Source organism: Tursiops truncatus, chromosome X (assembly GCF_011762595.2).
Source record: "Tursiops truncatus isolate mTurTru1 chromosome X, mTurTru1.mat.Y, whole genome shotgun sequence".
In the NCBI taxonomy this organism is placed as follows: Eukaryota; Metazoa; Chordata; class Mammalia; order Artiodactyla; family Delphinidae; genus Tursiops; species Tursiops truncatus.
The window spans coordinates 126947666-126958528 of NC_047055.1; the positions used below are offsets into that span (position 1 = coordinate 126947666).

The following is a 10863-nucleotide window of genomic DNA, read 5'->3' on the forward strand; positions in this document are numbered from 1 at the left end:
ATAGATAGGGAAGGTAGATGACAAATGGATGGATGGATAGGTGCGTGGAGAGAGACAGAGAGAGAGACCAACAGATTGAGTCTCTCATGCAAAGGCAGTCTCGTCACTCTTTCTGGGACTGAGTCACCCTCCATGGTGGGGACCGTCCTTCACTGTGGGACGTGGCTTCCACCCACTACGTGCCAATATCACTTTCCACCCTCCTCTCCCCCAGCTGGACAACCAAAAATGTCTCCAGACGTTGCCAGATGTCCTGAGTTGCAGAATCACTCCTGGTTGGAAACCACTGTGCTAGAGAAGTAAATGCAGCAAGGCCTTTTAGGAACAGACTCATTTGGACTGACTGCCTCAGGAAAGGAGACCCAGGATGGTACAGAAACCAAGACATAGGCTGCTACATACACGTCACCTAGAAAAACATGGTAAAGCGTCTCACTGTCCCATCATTCTGGGTTCATGTAAGGTTAAGAACTGGTGGTAAACTTCTGTGGGTGAACTCAACATACATTCTTTTTTTTTTTTTTTTTTTTTTTTGGCCACGCTGTGTGGCTGGCGAGATCTTAGTTCCCCAACCAGGGATGGAACCTGTGCCCCCTGCGGTGGAAGCACGAAGTCCTAACCACTGGACCGCCAGGGATTTCCTTCAACATACATTCTTAAGGGCTTGCCTTGTCCTGATGTAGGTGAGGTAGCATGACATGAAGAGGTATATGGTGGTCTACACTCTCCATCTTCTCAAAAGACATAAGACTACAAGTCAGGTTGCTACAAGGCTGAGACACTCAGAAGCATTAATGGTGGTTCTAGGGGGTGTTCCTGTCCCAGGGAACTCAAAGGCCACGTCATATGGAAGTCTAAGGGCTAGTTATTTGTGGAGAAGCCATTTTTACTGGGCTAAGAAAGAGGGATGTCTGGGCAGGATAACATGCATAGGAGGGAAGCACGGCTCTCCCTGCAGCAAAAACATTTCTAAGAAAGTTCTAGCCTCCAGCAAGATGACCTCGGGTCGAGCAACAGATAAAAAGTAATAGGCGTATTTGGACTAGAGTTTAAATAAGTGTTTACTTTTTGGTTGAAAATGCTATGACATCATAGTTGGTTGAATAATGTTCTCCAAAAATCCATGTCTACCTGAAATGTCAGAAAGGGACCTTACATGGAAATAGGGTCTCTGCAGACGTGATGAAGTGAAGGATCTGAGCTGAGGTCCTCCTGGATGAGGGTGGCCCTACATCCAGTGACAGGGTCCTTATAAGACACAGAAGAGGAGAGATACACAGAGGAGAAGCCCTGTGAAGACAGAGGCAGAGACGGGAGGGATGAGGCCACAAGCCCAGAGACGCCCGGAGCCCCCAGAAGCTGGAAGAGGCAGGAAGGACCCTCCCCTGGAGCCTCCGGAAGGAACCGACCCTGATGACTCCTTGATCTTAGACTTTTGGTCTCCAGGACTGAGAGAGAATGAATCCCTTTTGTTTTAAGGCAACCCGTTTGATATAATTGGTTATAGCATCCGTGGAAAACAAACACAAATCTTAAAAATTTTCTGGTGGATTCAGTCACAATGACAGGTACTCGAGTACTTTGAGATTTCGTCATCCTGAGTCTTTTAAAATAGTTTGCTCAGAATGGGGGTGTATGTGGTTTGAGATCATTCATTGCAATCACATACGGTTCTGTTGTGATTTGTAAATAATATACTAACTAAAAGATAGGGGTTTTTTTTTTCCTCCCAGATGACCAACGTCTCACATCTGGTATATGTGCTTGTGAATCTGTGTCCACAAGCACACATCCTCGCTTAGCAGTCAACGGTCACTCTTCGACTGCTCCCAGGTCCTCACCGAAAAACAAAACCCAAACCAGGCTTTTAAACCCGCTCTTTAAGATTTGGTGTGTAATTGCAGACGCAGCTCTCATTCTGAAGAATCTGGACAGGACTTCAGTCCTCGTGAGGGGTGACCTGCTACTGAATTCACGCTGCAAGATGCCGAGCCCTGCAGGAGACTTTGCGGCACTTCTAATCGTGTAAGACCAGACCAAGGATGGGCAGCGTGGTGAGTTCCTGGTGCTATTTCCATGATCCTTGCCACTTTTCTCCAGGGTTTAAAATATATAACTATGGTTTCCAGAACACGTTCACACACTGTATTCCACTGCAGCTTCCCCACTGCTCTTGGAAGAGGTGATTTCTGGGGAAGGGCGCATAGAGATGATATGGTTCGATCCTGCACCATGCGACATTGGCTGTGACTTGTCCATCCAAAGCCATGTTGCAGAACCAGAATCGAATCAGAACCAACCTGCATACTGTGCTGGGCTCCGCTCAACCATGAGGCTGATTAGAAGTTTATGGCAGAAGCAACGAAGGCTTGAGTCGCTGAGAAGTGGGCTGGAATTGAGGTTCTGCCCCTTAACAGCCGGGGGAACCTTGGTGTCGTCTACATCAACTCCCGCTTCTGTATGTGTCCGGTGGCACTGATGCCACTCACTTTATAGGATTACTGGGAAAACCACTGAGATAACATATGGATGGTGGAACCAAGGTCAAAAGTCATATTTTTAAAAATCCAACAGTTGTGCCCCCCCCCAAGTAGGGTAGCGTAAATCATCGGAAAGATATGTTTTTGTTTTAGAAAACTCGCTAGGACACTTTTAGATTATGTAAAAAGTTTCCCATGGCTGAAGTGTCAGAAGGAAGTTGAGATAGAGGGCAAAGTAGTGAGGACACAAACGGGAAATCAGAATAGATAGAGATAGATAGACGATAAATAGATAGATGATAGTTACATTGATAGATAGATAATAGACGATAGATACATAGATAGAGATAGTTACACAGATACGTACGTACATACATAGACACAGATAGATACATTGATAGATAGGTGACAGATAGATAGATATAGATAGACAGGTATAGTATATAATATATAAATGTATACAAATTAATATAAAATTGTATATGTGAATATGTATTGGAGTTCAAGGACTCACATGTAAGCATGCTATACAATCAATTTTAAATGACTGGCCGAATTGTTTACTACACAAAATATTTACATAAATCTCACACTCTGCTCACCACTGCCCGCCTGGGCCTGGTCCACACACCATAAAAATATCATACAGGATCCATTTGTCCCAGTTACAGCTTCTCATCTGTTCACAAAAACTCTTCCATCCATAGAAGAGAATGTCACAATCCTTCATGGTATCCAGGTCCTTTCTCACGTCCTAACATCACCTTAAAAGTTATTTCTTAGTTTAAATGTCTTTTCTCTTTGTCTTTGGAGTGTCTGTAGTGACACATGGAGAAGTAAACAGATGGGATTCCAGCTGTAGAGTCGGATAACCCAAAAAGTCACACAGAGGAGGGAACACATAACTTAGGGGACATTTTCAACCCCCAAAAATGAATTTTAAAAATCTTGGTCCAATTTTTTTGGTATGCCACTCACATTTTAGTGCCCAGAAGACATATTTTTCAGAAGCAATCCTACCACATTGTAGCCTGGATCTAAATCTGGCTCCTAGATATCTCAATTCCTTCACTGCTAAAATGTTAAGAGCAATGCAAGTTCCCTGAGGCAGAGGTGCTTGGTTACCCGTCCCCCAAGCCTCAAGCACCAGCTGCCGGATGGCAGAATGTTGGTGGGAGTACAGCATCTCAGGCAGAGTCTATATTTCCCAGGATCCCTTGCTCGGAGGTGGGGTCACGTGACTAATTCTCACCAATGACGTGTGTCCCTTCCAGGCTGAGAAGGTGAAGATGCAGAGATGCCCTTCTGGCTCTTTTCCCATCCCCCAACTGAGTAAAGGGGTTACAAGGGACCAGGGAATGGAGGAACCACAAGATAGGAAGGACCTGAGTTCCTGAATCACCATGGGCACAAACACCTGGCATGGGCTGCCCTGTGGGTTCTGTTGGGCTCTGGTCTCCATCACCTTTCCTCTTACGGCCACCATGGCTCTCGAGGACCATCCTTGCTCTTGAAAGTGGAAAACCGTGCTTATTGTGTTACGCGTCTGCAAGCCTGGGGTTTATCTCAGCCGTACCATCGTCCCACGTGACACATTAAGCCATAAAAACGCTGTGATATTTAAATAAGATAACATTTCTCAAGGGCGTGCCATGGAAATTGTTTTTTAAAAAGTCGTTAGTATTATTGTTATTATCATCTTGATGGATTGATAGTGGAACTCAAATTGGCACAAGAGTGGCAATTTTCAAAATCTTTCATATACACTGTGACTTCAGCAACGGAACTTCCACTATTATGTCTTTATTCTAGTTCATGGGATTCCGTGGCCAGCCCCAATTCTTGCCGTCTGCGAGCGGCAGAGAAAGACTGTCTGAAGTCCAGCTCAACATTTCAGTTGTATTATTAAACGTGGCATACGTTAAAATTTTGTACAATGTTGCAGTGAAGACATCTGGACTCTGAGGACCCCTTTATCATTTAAGAGACAGAACGAGTAAAGTATATTTTAATTCTTACAAAGTCCTAGAAAGATTGGGAGTCATGATGCATTGTTAGTGAAAAACCCAATTCAGCGTTTTGTTATTAAAAAAAAAGTGTGGACGTGCTGCTTTTGGAAGGAAAAAACAAGGCTATTTTCCATTAATGTCTGGCGACGTGCATTGAAAAACAATGACCAAAAAAACACCAACAAGCACATCTAAGAGAACTCATGTGTACCATGGAGGTTCCTGCAGTCTCTTTTTACTATTTTGTGTTGTATAGCATCTATGAAATATGTCAAAACAATTCAGTGATACATTTTCTGGGTCTGGGTGAAGAATTGGAATTTATGGACTTCCTTGGCTCTGAATAATTATAAAAATAGATTCGAATAAAAGCTCTCTTTCTATTTTCTTTCTGAACGATGGCAGGAGCTGGAGGTCTATTTTAAATCAATAGTTAAAGGAAGAGACTAAAAACACAGTTTTCAGAGAACTGGATTAGTATCCACTGCCTTTTCATTTTCTTATTGTTGATTCTGGAAAGTGAGACATTTTGTCAAAGCTGGGATTTAAGCTAATAATTAAAAAAAAATAACCACTGAGATTTTTCCTGCAGAAAATACCACATTGAGTACATTTCAAAATGGAGGAAAATCATCTTTCTTGACATCTTTCCAGCAGAAACCAGAAAAGTGCACACAAGACCACCCACCATGAGGCCAGGTTGCTCAAGGGACAGAAGGAATTGGCCGGAAGGAAGGTGGATCTGGGAGTTGGGGGCCTTTGGGGAGGAAAAGACCAAGTTTCTAATGTTGTCACATAGCAAGCTTGTACTCCACTGAGATTTAAACCCTTATTTGACAGTATACATTTTATAAATAACTAAAAATAATATAGAAATATAGGAACAGGGCTTCCCTGGTGGCGCAGTGGTTGCGAGTCCGCCTGCCGATGCAGGGGACGCGGGTGCGTGCCCCGGTCCAGGAAGATCCCACATGCCGCGGAGCTGCTGGGCCCGTGAGCCATGGCCGCTGAGCCTGCGCGTCCGGAGCCTGTGCTCCACAACGGGAGAGGCCACAACAGTGAGAGGCCCGCGTACCGCCCAAAAAAAAAAAAAAAAAAAAGAAATATAGGAACAAATGGAAAATATTCATACACAAAAATTCACAATCCCATTACCCAAGGATAAACTCTCTGAACATGTTCAGATTTTGTGAAAATATATACATATATATATATTTATAAGCTTAACTATATGGTTTTAAGTCCATTTATTTTCCACGTAACAATATGATTTGCATCTCCCCATGTCATTAGTCAGGCTAATACCCCATTCAGCGGATGTGCCGTTAAGTATCTCATCCTATCTTGGTGGAGATCTACATTGTTTTCCATTTTGGGCTGTCTCTGCAAAGACTGTCCCATAAATCTCTGAATTCTGAGACATATCATTGCAACAGTGAAGGGTGTGAACATTTTTAAGACTCTTGCAAACCATTTTGGAAGTGCTGTCGAAAACCTTAAGAGGCTTTCCCCTTCCCACGGCCACCGAACTGGCATGTAAGGATGCTACCTTTCCACCCTTTATGCCTCAGAACTGCTCTCGCTTTAACAATTCCTAATTTTATACTCAAAGGTGGCTCTGTGTTTTCCTTCTTTCATACTTTTGAATTAATGGTCAAAATACATAAGTTGGCCATTTCATGGAGGAATTAGTTATTAGTTTTTGAGCTGTTTATGCCTTCTTGCTTGAGCAATGGAATAATTTACATAACAAGGCCTTAACGCACCCTAAGTGCAGCAAATACACAAGGCATCAATACTTGTTCTAAATATAGCACATGTTTTTTTTTCCACTCATCATTTTTTTTTCAGTTGTTTGGAGAACTGCAATCATTGGAAGTACAGACCTTTTGAAATTGTTTGTAGCTGTATCTCTCTTTTTTTCCCTCTATTTTTTTTAATCCTTTTGTATGTTTAGAAAGTCCTCTTTCATTCTGAGATTAGGTATTCTCCTACATACTTTAAAAATATTTCTCATTTTTAAATATCAAAACTCAAAACATTTGTAACTCACTTGGCTCTACGGTATGAGATGAAAAAAACTAACTTTTTTGACTCATTAAGCCAGTTTTTCTAACGCCATGTATTGATGTGTTATTTTCCCAGTAATAAGAAGTTTCCCTCACATTAAATACCCCTGCGGGTTTTGGTTCTCTCGCTTATTGGAGGGTATTTTATATCATATTTTAACATGACAGGACAAGTTTCTTAGTATTTCCCATATTTTTTTTTTTCTTTCGGTACGTGGGCCTCTCACTGTTGTGGCCTCTCCCGTTGCGGAGCACAGGCTCCGGACGCGCAGGCTCAGCGGCCATGGCTCACGGGCCCAGCCGCTCCGCGGCATGTGGGATCTTCCCGGACCGGGGCACGAACCCGTGTCCCCTGCATCGGCAGGCGGACTCTCAACCACTGCGCCACCTGGGAAGCCCAGTATTTCCCTTATTGCCATCTGCATTCTGGCTCAATTTTGCCTTGAGATAAATTTTATTTTCCAAGATTTCATAACAAAAAGTCATCAATATTTCAGTTGGAATTTTTAGAAAATATGAAGTAGTTTTGCAATATTTGTATTTTATGCGATTGAGTCTTCCCACACAAGGACATGAATTGTTCCTATTAATAAGCTGATTTTATATCTGCCAGAAACGCTGTGATCTTTTTTTCATGGAAGTCTTGAATCCTTTTGCTAAATCTTCTCATGGAGGTCTTTTTTACATACATCATTTTCAGCAGAGCTACTTAATTGATCGCATTGTCTGTGAAAAAATATAGCTTATTCTCTTCCCCAATTGTTAGATCTCGTATTTATGTTTCTTGTGCTGTTCTATTGACTCTACGTCCTAAAGCCACCGGTTGACAACATTTCTGATTGTTAACAGAAGGACAATGTGTCTGGAGCAGCATTTCTTAGGTAGAGCTCAAAACTCTGGTTCTGACAGATGCCCTAAAAAGGAAACAAGGGCTTTTCTACTTGAGAAAATCTGCATCAGGCAACACAAAGCAAGTATTTATTTAAGAAGAATCTTTCTAGAGATACAAATGGCCAATAGGCACATGAAAAGATGCTCAACATCACTAATTATTAGAGAAATGCAAGTCAAAACCACAATGAGGTGTCACCTGACACCGGTCAGAATGGCCATCCTTAAAAAGTCTACAGATAACAAATGCCGGAGATGGTGTGGATAAAATGGAACCTCCTGCACTGTTGGTGGGCATGTAAGTTGGTGGAGAACAGTATAAAGGGTCCTCAAAAAACTAAAAAAATAACTACCATATAATCCAGCACTCCCACTCCTGGGCATATATCCAGACAAAACACTAATTCAAAAAGATAAATGCACCCCTATTTTCATAGCAGCACTATTTACAATAGCCAAGACATGGAAGCCACCTAAATGTCCATCGACAGATGAATGGATAAGATGTGATATATATATATAATGGAATATTACTCAGTCATAAAAATGAATGAAATCATGTCTATTGCAGCAACATGATGCAACTAGAGATTATCATATTGAGTGAAGTAAGTCAGAAAGAGAAAGATAAATATTATATGATATAACTTGTACGTGGAATCTAAAATATGACACAAAGGAACTGATCTACGAAAGAGAAACGGACTCAAAGACATAGAGAACAGACTTGTGGTTGCCAAGGGGGAGGGGGAAGGGAGGGATGGATTGGGAGTTTGGGGTTAGCAGATGCAAAGTATCTATAGGATGGATAAACAGCAAGGTCCTACTGTGGAGCACAGGGAACTATATTCAATATCCTGTGATAAACCATCATGGAAAAGAATATTTTTAAAAAGAATGCTTAAATATGTATACCTGAATCACCTTGCTCTACAGCAGAAATTAACACAACATTGTAAATCTACTATACTTCAATAAAAAAATTAAATCGAGAAGAATCCTTCTGATCCTAAGTTACTAACCACGTTCTTTTGTTGAGAAGGGGTGTTTCCATGCACCAAAGACCTTTCTCACACCCGGTGGATGAACTGCGTATGCAGTGGCTCACCTTGGCTCTAAGAAGCCAAGTCAAACAGCCAGGAATTCTGAGAGCCATCTGGTCAACCATGGATAGCTTGGCCTCAACTCTAGTGGAGTATTTACACCATGGAAATTGTCAAGCTCTACAAATCTGAGTGCATGTGTTTGAAAGACAGTCCACGTCACACACCACTTATTATATAGCTTATCTCCTTCATGCATTCATTAACTGCATACTTTTGAGCATATCCTATGTGCCAAACAAGGTGAAAAGAGCATAATAAAAACGTCAAAAAGGGAGGCGAAAATTTAATGAATAACTACACAGTAATCCATGGATAAACACAGTCGTGATACATCTCATAAAGAAGAACAGGACGCGATCAGAGTTTGGAAAGCAGGTATCTCGCCAAAACTGAGCTCCCAAGTGTTCCCCGAGGACATGACGCCTCGGCTTTGACCGAGTTACTCACCAGGACTCTGGACCTTATAAATATATAAACAGTTCTTTTCTGACTGGAATTCCCTACATCAAACGCAGAGAGACAACTTTTTTAAAAAACAGCTTACCACAATAAACAGAACCCGCCTCAGTATGCAATCCAAGCCTCAGAATTGAATAATAAAGATTCACTCATATGGGAGAGATCTGAGATCAAAGGACGGGACAGAGCATTTATAGTGGACTCTACAGGAGACCCTCAGAACCCACCATGTTTCCTGAAAGATTCTCCAGGTCAAAGCTTCCCAGGTCTAATTCTCACACATCAACCTACCACCAATTTTGGTCCTTTTGGTTCCCAGTTACATTATTGCCTCTGTGTAGCAGAGTGCTGCATGGAAAAGAAATCTAATGAGTTCCACATGGTTTGAAAAGAAGCAAAATAATAAAAGCATAACTTGGAATACTTCATATTCTCTCACTTACTGCCCAAATTCTGCATGTGTCTGTGTTTAGGAACTTGGAAACGTTTCTTTCCCCCCTGACTCTGTGTCTTGGGTTTATAAGCAGTACAAGGTGGCAATAGGTTTCGCCCTATCGAGTGTTGTTTACGTTAGCTTTATGTGACAGAAGTGTCATTTGTATTGTGTTTGCTATTAAAATAGCTGATAAAACGGTGTGCCAACTTGTTTACGAATTGAGTTTCCTTTTGAGATCCAACCTTTATTCTTAGCTGTAGAGGTCCACGGGCAGTCAGATTCACATGGACTTCTGAGAGAGATGATAATTCCATGTCCTTACGTATGTATCCGTGACATTGCTTTACGTCTTCTCATATTTAGTGAAGACCTACTATTGATCATCGATTCACAATTCGGTGGAGAAACATGAGTGAGATAACCCAATGACCCCAAGGACAGAATGGACCACCAACTAAACGCTCATTAACAGGGGTAGTTGAAAGAGTTTTAAAGAGGGTATACAATTGGATGAGAAAAGGGTCTTAGAAGAAGCTTCAGTCAAGGAGGGTTACGATTTGATCAAGCACAGATGGCAGACAAACATCCTTGGAAGAAAATGACCTTGAGGAAGACACAAGGATGTGGATTCCTGGGTCTCTGAGAAACAGTGAATGGCTCGGTTTAGCTTAGGGCTGCGGTTCACGGAGTGTGGGGTATAAGAGGAAGCCGAGGATGCCCGTTGTGCTGTGTTATGACGAATTGTCCGTGATAAGATGAATGGCACAGTCGATATGGAACAGTTCTAGGGGTTTTGTTTGTTTTTTGACGACATACCATAGATTCTTTGACTAAGAAACGTCAAGAAAGTTAATGGGGACATGGTAAATTGGCATGATTCCCATTGGGAAAAATTAATGGGGCTCCTGGTAAGATTCGTTGGGAGGTGATTGTCATGACAGACAAGAATTAATGAAGGCTTGATTGAAGGGGGTCGACCAAAAAGACAAAGGAGAAAAGGTGGTTGTGAAATACGACAGGAAGATTCTCTAAGATGTGGTGATTGCTTGCATGTCAAAGAGGAAATATCCCCGCCTAAAAATAGTTGGATGAGTGACTAAGAGGAATGTATCTCCTTCAGCAAGAAGGGGTAAGTCCAAAGGCGAAGCTGCCTTTTTCCAGATGGTGAATTGAAGTTATCTGGCCAATAATTAGAAATTAACTAGACTCTATTCAATATCACCAGATTCAGAAATAATTACATTTTTTAAAATGTATCCCATTATTTCGAAGTTTAACGTTTTTGACTGTTAGACGCTCATTGATAGGATCTGAGCTAAAGATACCAAAAGAAGAATGGATAAACAACAGGACCTACTGCACAGCACAGAGAACTATATTCAGTATCCTATGATAAACCATAATGGAAAATAA

General features: G+C 41.7%; 1 long non-coding RNA gene across 1 annotated transcript; it reads left to right on the forward strand.

Moving 5' to 3' along the window:
- Nucleotides 1-451: 451 nt before the first annotated feature.
- Nucleotides 452-4885, forward strand: LOC141277614 (uncharacterized). The gene is made up of 2 exons (XR_012329257.1): nt 452-1568; nt 1905-4885. It is a non-coding gene; the product is annotated as an uncharacterized lncRNA (long non-coding RNA).
- The last annotated feature ends 5978 nt before the right edge of the window (nt 4886-10863 follow it).